At 44.2% G+C, this 13,199-nt stretch overlaps 1 long non-coding RNA gene across 1 annotated transcript; it reads left to right on the forward strand.

The window, feature by feature from the left end:
* The first annotated feature begins 200 nt into the window (after window positions 1-200).
* On the forward strand, window positions 201-10,474 carry LOC143749545 (uncharacterized). Its single transcript, XR_013207014.1, has 3 exons — window positions 201-280; window positions 1,255-1,307; window positions 10,044-10,474. It is a non-coding gene; the product is annotated as an uncharacterized LOC143749545 (long non-coding RNA).
* The last annotated feature ends 2,725 nt before the right edge of the window (window positions 10,475-13,199 follow it).

The raw sequence follows: 13,199 nt of genomic DNA on the forward strand, positions 1-13,199 counted from the left end.
ACCCCTTTTTTTGTGTGAAATGTAGGTATTTGTGCATGCAATCGATCTGCAAAGTTTCAAAATCCACATCCAAGTTAGATGATCTCTCGAAAAGAAAACGGCTGCCTGTAACACTTCATTTGTAGCGTGATATCTGCTTCTGGTTGGATCTAACTTGTTCTGTATTTGTTTTTCTGTCTTTCAGACCTCTGATGTCCTTGCTCATAGAAAGGCTACAGCTCTCGAAGGGCTCCCGGTGTTTATGAGGGAAAAGTCAGGAAACTTTCTGAGGACTTGCTTGGTAAGAAGATGCGTATCAGCACATATACTCATACCTGAGATCCTTCCCCAGATCCTGTCAGGAGATAACAGTTTTGTCTGTTATCCTAAACACATCAACTAACTGTTCTATCAGACAAGAGGCCGAGGGAAGAGTAGAAAGTAGGAGACAAACTGATGGTAAAAAATAGTTTAAGGTATCATTTAAAAGCTAACACTTGACAGTTTACTGTGAAATACTCAGAAGTGCTCTAGCAATTACTAATAGAGAGATAAAGCAGCTCAAAAACAATGCACAATTTTTTTGAATGTAAAATTCGGGATCACCAGTGATCCCTGCGGCTCAAGGGGTTAATAATCGGTAACGCTTAACAAAAAGGTTTAATTTGCAAACATTAATGTATAAACTAACATGAACCAACCATAAACCATACATTTGTTACTGTATTTGTTAATCATTTTAATGTTAGTCAATTAAAATACAACTGTTCATTGTTTGTTCATGTCAGCTCAAAGTGCATTAACTAATGTTAACAAATACAACTTTAATTAGGTTTTATTTATGTATTAGAAAATGTATGAATAAATGCTGTAGAAGTGCAGTTCATTATTAGTTCATGTTAACTAATGTAGTTAACTAATTAAACCTTAGTGTTAAGTGTTACCAAATAATCTTATTTGAATTATTCTCAGTGGTCAGTCTGATTTCACCTGGTAGCACAAATTCATGAAGTGTTATGCCAAAGCAAACACAATGAAATATTACTATTTCGCAACATTGAGAAATTGAAAACTTAATATTGAGACATTCCCTCTGATCTTCAACCTGAAAAAACAATACAGCACACAATCATGAGATTAAAAAAGTGTGGCAATAGTAAAGAATAAATACAATTAATATAATATGAAAGAGTGTACAAGAATATAAATATAGCAGATATAAACTAAGAGAAATTAATTTTACTCACCCTGTTTTTATGCTGCTTTTTACTCCAGGACACAGAGCCAGAAGACGAATACACAAAGGGGATGAAGATGGGTGTCACAGAGTGCTCAGCAGCGCCTCCCTCTGGCCTCATCCGTTCCCTATCTCCGGAATATTAAGACTGCATTTCCCATCTCTCCCTCCGAGTATTATCCATCCCCATCCCTGCCTGGTATATCTAATTATCCCCATCACCGTCACCTGTTCATCTTTACCTTCCCTTTATATGGACTCTGTCTTTGACTGTGACTTTGCGAAGTCTTGATTTGCTCAGCTGTCAGTTCCAAGCGTTATTCTCCTGTCTCTAGTTATCTGGTACTTTGATCTCTGCCTGGACTCTAGTTTTGTGAACCTTTGCTGCCTACCCTGACCCTAGCCGGAATATCGTTACGAACTTTGGATTGCCCCTTTACCTGCACAGTTTATGTCTGCCTATCTCTGCTTCATTGCATGTGTGAATAAAATACTGCGAATGGATCTCAACGCCTCTGACTCTACATTACAGAAGACTTCGCCGCCACAAGATCCAGCAGATTTTCTCCGCCTAACCCACGAAGTTTCCTCACAAGCATCGGAGTTGGTTGCACATCGCCAGCAGCTGGTTAAACTAACAAATCTCACGGAGGAACTGGTGAAATCTGTTCAAACACTCACCGTCGCTAATCAGGCTCCAACACCCGCTGCACCTGCTGTTCCTCAACCAGTTGAGAGTCCGTCCTTCAGCAATCCCAAAATGTCACTCCCCGAGAAATTCAATGGATTACCAATCACTTGTAAAGGCTTTCTGATGCAGTGTGAGATTTATTTTAAACAGTCACGGGAACACACCACCGACGACAGCCGTATCTTTTTTGTGTGTTCGCTCCTCACTGGAAAGGCGCTGGAGTGGGCAACGGCGATGTGGTCAGGAGGTCAGCTTTCTACTTTCTCTTACGATACGTTTGTTACTCACTTCAGAGAGGTGATCGAACACCCGCGAGTGGAAAGGATCCGGGGGAACTTCTTCTTTCGTTACGCCAGGGAAGCTCAACGGCGGCTGATTACACCCTCACATTTCGGACGCTCGCTGCACAGACGGGCTGGACCGAGGAACCTCTCAAGCTCTTATACCGAAAGGGTCTCATCTCGGAGCTTCAGGGAGAGCTAGCCTGCCGCGATGATGGAAAGACTTTAAATCAGATCATGGATCTCGCCATCCGACTCGACCACCTCATCCGGGCTCGTCGCCCATCGTACATGACTAACTTCCCTGTTAATCCCTCTGTCAGCACAGAACCTGAGCCCATGCAGATCGGCATCACGCATATCATTCCAGCCGAGCGGGAGAGAAGAAGGCGGAATAATCTCTGTATGTATTGCGCTCAACCTGGTCATCTGCGAGCTTCCTGTCCTGTGAGACCTCCGGGGAGACCCACTTCTACAGTTCCTATTGCGGTGAGTTCTCTGATTTCAACTTTAAACTCACTCGTTTTGGAGGTTTCCTTATATTCTAATGGAGAGAGTGTTAAAACTAAAGCTTTAATTGATTCAGGAGCGGCAGGAAGTTTTATTGATCTTTCTTTTGCCAAAACTCATCGTCTGTCTCTCGTCTCTTGTGACTTGCATGTGGCTGTGGCAGCGCTGGATGGGCGCCCCCTGGGGACAGGGAGCGTGCAGTACATCACACAACCCCTCACTCTCAACATCGGTTCTCTGCACACCGAAACTATACAGCTTCTTGCCATTAATTCGCCTCTTCATCCGGTGATACTGGGATTTCCTTGGTTGGAGAATCACAATCCACAGATATCCTGGTCAGAGAGGAGGATCACCCAGTGGTCTCCTTTTTGTCACAAGACCTGCATACCCGCTGTCCAAGGTCCTGAAACATGCTCTGGGTCCTCTAAGGAATCGAATCTTCAAGATTTACCGGCTGTCTATCATGATTTGAGTCTGGCATTCAGCGAGAGAGAAGCTGATCAACTACCTCCACACCAAGCGGGCGATTGTGCCATTCATAATAATAATAATAATAATAGATTTTATTTATAACGCACTTTTCATTCCAAAGAATCTCAAAGTGCTACAAAAGAGCAACAATACAATAGCTACAGAATATTAAGAACAATAAAATCAGCACATAAAAGCCTTTCTAAATAAAAAAGTCTTCAGTTCTGCCTTGAAGGTGTCCATGCTCTGTACTTCTCTCAGATCACTCGGAAGGTGGTTCCAAAGCCGAGGTGCAGCTGAGCAGAAAGCTCGGTCCCCCATAGTGCGAAGTCTTGTGGTCGGGACCTGAAGAAGTAGGTGACCTGATGATCTGAGAGTGCGGGAGGAGGATTTCAAGGTGATGAGTTCTTGTAGATAAGGTGGTGCATGACCAGTGATTCATTTGTGTGTGAATAGCAGAATTTTGAAATCAATCCGTGATGAAACAGGGAGCCAGTGGAGTGAATGTAGGATGGGAGTTATGTGATCATATTTTCAGACTCTCATGAGGACTCTGGCAGCGCTATTTTGGATGTATTGTAGCTTCTGCATGTTTCTGGCAGAAATCCCAATGAAGAGTCCGTTACAATAATCCAACCTGGTGGAAATAAAAGCATGAACAAGTTTCTCTGAATCCGAAAGAGTTAAAAGAGGACGTAGTTTGGAGATATTTCGAAGATGGTTGAAGGAGGTTTTGCAGATATATTTAATGTGTTCATTGAAGGTCAGCTGCGGGTCAAACCTAACCCCTAGGTTTGTAACTGAGGAAGAGAAAGTGATGACTTGGTCGTCCAGGATGAATTGAGATACGGGAGAGGAGTGGATCTGTTGTGGGGTTCCAACAAGTAGTGCCTCAGTTTTACCGGAATTTAGCTGGAGGAAGTTGCTAACCAACCATTCCTTTATCTCCAGTAGACATGTGTTGAGTCGCGACAAGATTGCGGAGGAGCTTGGAGCAGTTTTAATATAAAGTTGCAAATCATCCGCACAACAGTGGAAAGATAGTCCATGTCTGCTGATGACAGAACCGAGGGGAAGCAGGTATAGAATAAATAGAATAGGCCCGAGAACCGACCCCTGCGGAACACCACACGTAACAGGGAGCAGCCTGGACTCATATTCTCCTAAAATGACTCGTTCAGTCCTGCCAGAGAGGTAGGACTGAAACCACTGCAGTGCTGTTCCCGATAGTCCAACTGTATTGTGAAGGCGGTCCCGAAGGATGGTATGGTCGACCGTGTCGAATGCCGCTGTTAGGTCGAGTAGAATGAGCAATGATGGTGATCCTGAATCAGCTGCCATGAGAAGGTCATTTGTCACCCTTAGCAGAGCTGTTTCGGTGCTGTGGGCCGAACGAAAGCCTGATTGAAAAACCTCATATAAGTTATTGTGTTCTAGATGGTTGTGAAGCTGAATGGCGACTTCCTTCTCTAGAACCTTTGATAGAAAGGTGAGGTTGGAGATTGGTCTGTAGTTTCCCAGGACCTCTGGGTCTAGAGTTGGTTTCTTAAGTTTCGGACAAATGACAGCAGCTTTAAGGGCAGGAGGGACAACGGCTGTTTTTAGTGAGAGATTAATAAACTCAGTGATGATTGGGCTGACACTGGAAATGAGCGACTTGAGCAAAACAGTCGGGATGGGATCCAGGATGCAGGCGGACGGCTTCATTTTATTGATGATTTCCTCAACATGGCTCTGCTGAATCTCGGCAAAGTACGGAAGGATCGTCAATCCACCGGACAGGGGGTTGGAGGACGATGGAGACAGTGATGGAGAGCCAGATATAGATTTAGAAGTGCGGATGTTATTGACTTTAGATCTGAAAAAAGTCCATGAAGCTGTTGCATCGCTCCACTGTGGCTTCAGTGGATATAGATGATTTCGGCTTCAGGAGATTGTTTACTGTAGAAAAAAGCTGTTTAGAATTTCCAGTGTTCTTATTGATGAGGTTGGAATAAAATTTTGCGCGTGCACCCTTCAAGGACTTAAGATAAGCCTTTTGATGGTCACGGAAAGCAAGATTGTGAACAGTTAGACCAGTCTGTTTACAGCGTCGTTCCAGGATACGGCCATCAGTTTTCATTTGCCGCAGTTCCTGCGTGAACCAGGGTGCAGAGCGTTCGAAGTTGACTTCCCGTGTCTTGACAGGGGCATGGCGGTCAAAAACACTGCTCAATGATGTATTGTAGTGATCCACTAGTCCGTCCACTGTTGTAGAGACTGGGCAGTTTATATTGGACTGAAGGTCTGCGGTGAAAGAATTTGGGTTAATTTGCTTCCAGTTCCTGAAAGATATTTGGCGTTTTGGTCTAATGATGGGCAGTGAGAATGTAAGGGCCATAGAGACCAACTTGTGATCAGACACGCCCAAATCTTTCACCTCCAGGTTGTTTATGGGGGCCGCGTCAGTAATGACAAGATCTAAGGTGTGACCCTTGGTGTGCGTAGGAGCCTCCACATGTTGGTGGAGACCAAGACAATCGATCAGACTCAGGAACTCTGTTGCAAGATGACAGGAGGGTTTGTCAATATGGATATTAAAATCACCAAGAATAACAATCCTGGTTGACATAGAACAAAGTGATGTAAGTAGATCATGTATTTCAGGGAGAAATGAGGAGTGTGGTTTGGGGGGACGGTATATGAGAAGCACTGTCATGGAGTATGGAGGTTTACATTTGAAGGCTAAACATTCCATTGAGGTAAGATCAGGCAGTGGCAAGGGAGAGAGTTTCAGTTCGTCCCGATAGATTACGGCCAAACCACCCCCACGTCCAGAGCTGCGTGATTTTTCCATATAGACATAACCCTGAGGGCAAGCTTCATTGAGTACTGAGTGGTCGCCTATTTTGTGCCAAGTTTCCACTAGGCACATGAAGTCTAATCCTCTATCCAGAATGTGGTCATGGATAAGCAGGGATTTATTGGTAAGGGATTGTGTATTGAATAATTCCATGGTGGCAGGAGACAGAGCTGATGGTGAACATCTCTGTAAGCTCCGCAGTACACTGTGGTCCACTCCATGTTTTATATATATCCCACCGCTAGAGGTTCTCAGGAGCGGTGAAGGGTTCCTACATACTCCAAGCACGGCAGTGATCTGATGACGCCGCTGTAGTGCGACACGCGTTGCTGAAGACCAGATGGAGGGGATCGTCGATGCACCATGCAGGAGATAAACAAAGTCTTTCCGAGCACTTCTGTGGCAGTACCGGGGTCGGCGCAAAAGTCCAAGCTGTCTTATGGCTGTGATGCAAGGTGGAGCAGTGTTGCAGTTAAGACTCAGCAGTTGAGAAATGGAATATTTCAGCATCATGCTGGACACTGGTGGTGTTCGCACAGAGTGTTTACACCAAAGAGCGGCAGCAGGTACGTTGCTAAAGCACCCAGTCAAAAAGATTGTTGCGGTACAGAGAGGTAGGAAACTTGCAAGGGGCATAAAAAAGACCTATAAAAAAACACTTTCTTAAAATACGCTAAATTAAAATCAGAAATGGAGAAGCGGCGAACAGACAGCGCCAGCGTCCTCTCCCGTCCTCATGTAAGGCAAAGAGAAAGTCATCATCAAAACTCCTACCATTGAACTCCTACCTGGGGCGGTACCACCTCGCGGGAGAGTCTACCCATTATCTCAGCCTGAGACTGAGTCCATGAGAGCTTACATCGACGAACAACTGTCCAAGGGCTTCATTACTACCTCTACATCTCCTGCTTCAGCTGGATTCTTTTTCGTGAAGAAGAAGGACGGTGGTCTCCGGCCTTGCATTGACTTTCGGGGTCTGAATGAAGTGACGGTCAAATATCGCTATCCTCTGCCTTTAGTCCCTGCTGCCTTGGAGATGCTTCGCACAGCCCGGTATTTCACCAAGCTTGACCTACGGAATGCTTATAACCTTATCCGCATACGCAAGGGCGATGAGTGGAAGACGGCGTTTTCTACCACTTCAGGTCACTATGAATATCGGGTTATGCCGTTCGGACTGTCCAATAGTCCCTCCGTGTTTCAGGCTTTTTGTCAATGAGATCTTCAGAGACATGCTCAACCAAAACGTCATTGTCTACATTGATGACATCTTGATCTATTCTGAAACCTTCGAAGCGCACGTGAGGGATGTGCGAACCGTTCTGAAACGTCTAATCGACAATCAGCTATATGCCAAAATCCAGAAATGTGAGTTTCACCAGACACGAATATCTTTCCTGGGCTACATTATCAGCGCCGAGGGGGTCCTTATGGATGATTGCAAGGTCCAAGCTGTGGTTAATTGGCCTCAACCCTCTTCTGTGAAGGAGCTGCAACGCTTTCTGGGGTTCGCCAATTTTTACCGCAGATTTATACGAAACTTTAGCATTATCGTGGCTCCCCTCACATCCCTTCTTCAGGGGGGAGGGAGGAGGTTCAGGTGGTCCTCCGAGTGCACTTCTGCATTTGAACGGCTGAAGGAGAGATTTGTCTCAGCTCCCATTCTTCATCACCCTGATCCAGAGAGGGAATTTATCGTGGAAGTGGATGCTTCTAACACCGGAGTGGGTGCTATTCTCTCACAACGCCATGGCAACCCGGCCAAAATGTTCCCCTGTGCGTTCTATTCTCGCAAGCTCAACTCAGCAGAACGTAATTATGATGTGGGCGATCGAGAACTCCTGGCCATGAAGGCAGCCTTTGGTGAGTGGAGGCACTGGCTGGAGGGCGCACGTCAGCCCTTCACTGTCCTTACGGACCACAGAAATCTGGAGTACATCAGATCCGCCAAGCGATTGAATGCGCGTCAAGCCCGTTGGTCTCTGTTCTTCTCCAGATTTAACTTTAAGATAACCTTCAGACCGGGGTCTAAGAACGGGGTCTAAGAACGGGAAGGCTGACGCTCTCTCTCGACTGTTCGACAGTCCCAATGAACCCTCCAAACCAGAGTCTATTCTTCCCTCCACACTGGTCGTGGCACCCGTACAATGGGATATCATAGCGGAGGTCACTGCTTCACAGCGAATTCACGCTGCTCCACCGGAATGTCCTCTATGTTCCCCTCGAGCTCCGCCATCATGTCCTGCAATGGGTTCACTGCACCCCCAGCGCTGGACATCCTGGCATTGCTGCTACCACTCAGCTCGTCCCCAACCGTTTCTGGTGGTCTACTTTGCAAAGCGACGTCATCACTTTCATCCACCAATGTGTTGTTTGCAATACCGTCAAATCCTCACATCTCAAGCCTGCTGGTCTATTGCAACCACTGCCCATTCCTCAGCGTCCCTGGTCTCACATTGCCGTGGACTTTGTAACTGATCTGCCTCAGTCTCAGGGATTCACTACAATCCTTTCAGTAGTAGACCGGTTTTCCAAGTCATGCCGCTTCATCCCTATGGCAAAATTGCCTACCGCCCTTCAGACAGCAGAGGCTCTGTTAAATCACGTGTTTCGTCTCTTCGGACTCCCTGACGACGTTGTTTCTGACCGAGGTCCCCAGTTTATATCTAAAGTCTGGAAGGAGCTCTGCACCAAGCTGAACATCAACGTGAGCCTCACATCGGGTTATCATCCCCAGGCCAACGGTCAGGTGGAACGACTCAACCAGGACCTCATCCGTTTCCTGCGCACCTATTGCCACCAGAATCAACACGACTGGAGTCGCTTTTTGGTCTGGGCTGAGTACGCCCAGAATTCCCTGTTGAAACTAGCCACAGGATTAACCCCGTTTCAATGTGTTCTAGGCTTCCAACCCCCGCTCTTTCCTTGGGTCGGAGAACCATCTGATCTCCCTGCAGTAGATGCATGGCTACGGCGCAGCGAGGCCACCTGGGACGCCGCCCACGTCCACTTGCAGCGTGCTATCCGTCACTATCAACAACACGTGGATCGTAGAAGGCGCAGAGGACCTCAATACAAACCTGGCCAGTGGGTGTGGCTCTCCACCAGGGATCTTCGTCTCAAACTTCCCTGCAGAAAACTTTCTCCTCGATTCATCGGTCCATTTAAAATTCTCCGCCAGATCACTCCAGTTTCCTTTCGTTTGGATCTACCGGCTCATTACCGCATCTCCCCCACTTTCCATGTGTCTCTTTTCAGACCCGCTACTACTCCCAGGGGAGAGGTGGTCCAGAGGGAGAGCGCTCCAGTCCAGGCTCCTCCCATTGAGGTTGGCGGCGAGGAGGCATACCGGGTGCGAGCGGTCCTGGATTCCAGACGCCGCGGCGGGGTACTACAGTATCTCATAGACTGGGAGGGATGCGGACCTGAAGAACGCTCTTGGGTTAGATCTCAGGATATTCTGGATCCCTCGCTACTCTCCACTTACCATCAGGACCACCCAGATCGACCCGCACCAAGACCCCGTGGAAGACCCCGTCGTCAGCCAGGCCCTCGCTTCCGGAGCCGCTCGCAGGGGGGGGGGCTCTGTCACAGAGTGCTCAGCAGCGCCTCCCTCTGGCCTCATCCGTTCCCTATCTCCGGAATATTAAGACTGCATTTCCCATCTCTCCCTCCGAGTATTATCCATCCCCATCCCTGCCTGGTTTATCACCTGTTCATCTTTACCTTCCCTTTATATGGACTCTGTCTTTGACTGTGACTTTGCGAAGTCTTGATTTGCTCAGCTGTCAGTTCCAAGCGTTATTCTCCTGTCTCTAGTTATCTGGTACTTTGATCTCTGCCTGGACTCTAGTTTTGTGAACCTTTGCTGCCTACCCTGACCCTAGCCGGAATATCGTTACGAACTTTGGATTGCCCCTTTACCTGCACAGTTTATGTCTGCCTATCTCTGCTTCATTGCATGTGTTAATAAAATACTGCGAATGGATCTCAACGCCTCTGACTCTACATTACAATGGGGATCTTAAGCATCGTCAAAGACAATGTTGCCACCATCCATTCCAGCCCAAATGTAAGGTTTCTATCTGTTGTTCTTGAGGAGCTAGTTGTGCTGGATAATGTCCAAGACCTTCCCACTGCTGTTGTTCTCCTTTTTGGCTTGATTTACTGCCTGAACATGAACTATCCCAAAGAACTTAAATACACTTTTGAAACTATTCAAAAAGTGTTTATTGGCCTTGACCCCCAGTGCTCAGCAAGGGTCCAGTCTTTCAAAAACAAAGTAATGTCTATGTAGCTGCAGTCAATAAGCAAGGCAAGCACTAATTTGTTCTTCCAGTTCTTCCCGTTGTTCCTTAACAGTACAACATCAAAAAATAGAGCTTTGAGTTTTAATGTAAGGTCAAATGTTTTAACAGTTTGCTACTTGATAGCTTTAGAAGGTTTGTTGCATGGATGTGCTAAATTTAAGAAAATTTTTTACAATAACATGCAAGGTGTGTTGTAACTGTTTTATCTTGTTTATTGCTGCAGCATTTTATGCTTGATACTCTAGCACTTTAAGACAAATGTTGTTACTCCAGCACTTTAAAATAATTTGTGTTGTATAATGCCAGCACTAATTATGTACCTCATGCTGACAGAAAATGTACCATTTTGCAAAAGTTTCAATAAATAGTTTTTTTTTTGTAATGTTGAAAGTCTTTACATTGTATTTACAGTAATCCCTACATTTGGATTCTTATAATGTCAGGGATTTGTGTGAGACAATAGTACGTAAAATTAGGATAGAAGAAAATTGAATAAAGTCGAATAAACAAATAAAAAAAGTTTAGTTAACTTAAAAAAAGAAAAAGTTGAGTTAACTTAAAAAAATTCAACGTTGAGTTAATGTAAAAAAAAATAAAGCAACCAGCTGCAAAGCTTTTTTGAGTTTACTGAACTTCAGGACCTCTGTAGTTGTGCTTACTCGTTTCTTTGAGTTAGACCGGTAGTTGGATGAACTTCGACCACTGAAGTTGAGTAAACTCAAAAATGCTTTGCAGCTGGTTGCTTTATTTTTTTAAGTTTACTCAACTTTATATTTTTTACATTGTGGGAAGCAAGCCATTCTGTAATAATCTGCTCAACTCCAAAGCATTAAATGACTTTTCTCAGTGAAGTAGCTCACCAATACCAGCAGTTAAAAAAGCTGACCACACAATGACAGTCTTCCTCAAAGCGTCACTGTGGTAGAGATGCATTATTATTATTATATGTCTCAGTAGATTTTCAAAGACACCGCTCTGGAGCATCACCATGCAACTCATGTTTCATTGTGATTCATCCCTCAGCACAAAAACTTAATTCTGTCTTTGATGTTTTTTCTGAGACAGCAATGGATTTTTAAGCAGTGCATTTGGTTAAATTTGAATAATTTCCTGACCACTAATTTGTGGTTGAGACAAATAAAAGCTATTATGTGTTAGCCATTTTGGGGGTAAACCATTTATATATAAAGGGTTCTGTCATGTGCTTCGTATAGAGAACCTTTCCCCATCATGGGATTATTTTATAGATTTAGTTTAGTAGATTTTGTATATGTATATATATATATATTCACACTTGTTTTTTTGTTTTTTTAATAGGTAAGACATTTCTGAACATTACTTTTGATTTTATTGTGGGCCATATATGCCCATAATTGTAATTCAGAAGTTAAGAGAAATTACTTGCCATTGGAAATTTGATGAAAGATGAAAGGAACGTAATAATTATGAAGAACAGCAATCAGAGAACTTATCAAAGAACACAGATAAGACAAAAGGAATAAAGAGAACTTTGATTAGAGAAACAGACATATTATAAACATAATTAATATGTCTCAGTACATATCATTCATGTGTGCTAAATGCCACGTCAGACTCCAATCGATAATGTATTTTGTTCAGTCCAATTGGTTTTGAAATCTTAAGCTTTTAATCTAAAAAAATAAAAACCTAAAATGTTGATTCTATTTTTCCCTTTTTTTAAAGTCTGATATTTTACGTAGGCTGATAAAATCCTTTCAGATAGAACCATACAAATAGGATATGTAGCATTTGGAAACTATGTCTAGTTCAGTTTCACTCTGAATACTTCAAAAAGGACCGGTTTAGAAAGAATTCCAAAGGAATGGAGAATCCACTCTCATATCTGTGTAACATGTTCTCCAGACATGCAACAGTTCATGCATGGATGAACCATGTCAGATATGGCAGGACTTGGTAGATTTATGGCATTCTATGATCCCATGTCTTCAAAAATAAAGCTGTCCCTTGAGTTTCCTCCATTTTTGGCCCAAGCGAGTGGAATCAGCAAGCACAGACAGTGGCTCTTGTTGAGAACTCCCTGTGGTTTCACGCATGAGCAGAACTTGTAGGTCAGCGTGTCTTACCAACACCATCAGTGATACAAGCTTCTGTCTGTGTTATCTCTAAAAGAGCAAGACCAGATACCAATAATTCTCAAGTGCCCCATAAATCATGCATAGATAGGTCATATTTTCTCATGCATGCGTGTTCCACCTTCAAATTTAACGTTGTATAAGCAGGCCCGCACGGAATATGCGCCTGCAGAATTCCATTTTTGTATTTCACAAAGTTCCCTTGTGTGTTCATTCATTAAACATTTTGGCTAATTTTATTATACAGTCAGCCACCATATTAGGCAATCATTAATTTTTTTGAAAAAAATCCATTCCACATATCTTCCCCCAAAATCTGCAGAAAAAGTGTGCATATTCCAACTGGGCCGATAGGTAATATATGATCAAATATCAAACCTTGACCCAAAATCCTGAAAGTCTGTTAAAAATATGATTGGGGGTTCAACAGTGTAGCGCTGTAACCTTTTTGTTATTGTTAATTTTCCCATGATGCAGCATTCTCCATCTGAAACTGATCGGGTAACCTTAACCAAAAGTTTACAGCCTACCGCGTCACCAAATGGCTAGACGGGGGCGCTACAGCGGTCAAAAGTATGAAATGGCTCATAACTCCTAAACTGTTAGGCGTAGGCTCAAGTGTCTTATATCATTGGAATCCTCGGCTCAGGGCAGTCAAAATGCATGCCTCTGATTTGCTCGCCCTTCACGCGCCATTTTCGAGTAAATTGAGTTTTTTTTGAAAAAACTACTTTTGCGAACTACTCCTAGGTTTTTGGCCT

Source organism: Siphateles boraxobius, unplaced genomic scaffold (assembly GCF_051911475.1).
Source record: "Siphateles boraxobius isolate OS27281-9 unplaced genomic scaffold, OSU_SipBor_1 25, whole genome shotgun sequence".
NCBI classification, from domain to species: domain Eukaryota; kingdom Metazoa; phylum Chordata; class Actinopteri; order Cypriniformes; family Leuciscidae; genus Siphateles; species Siphateles boraxobius.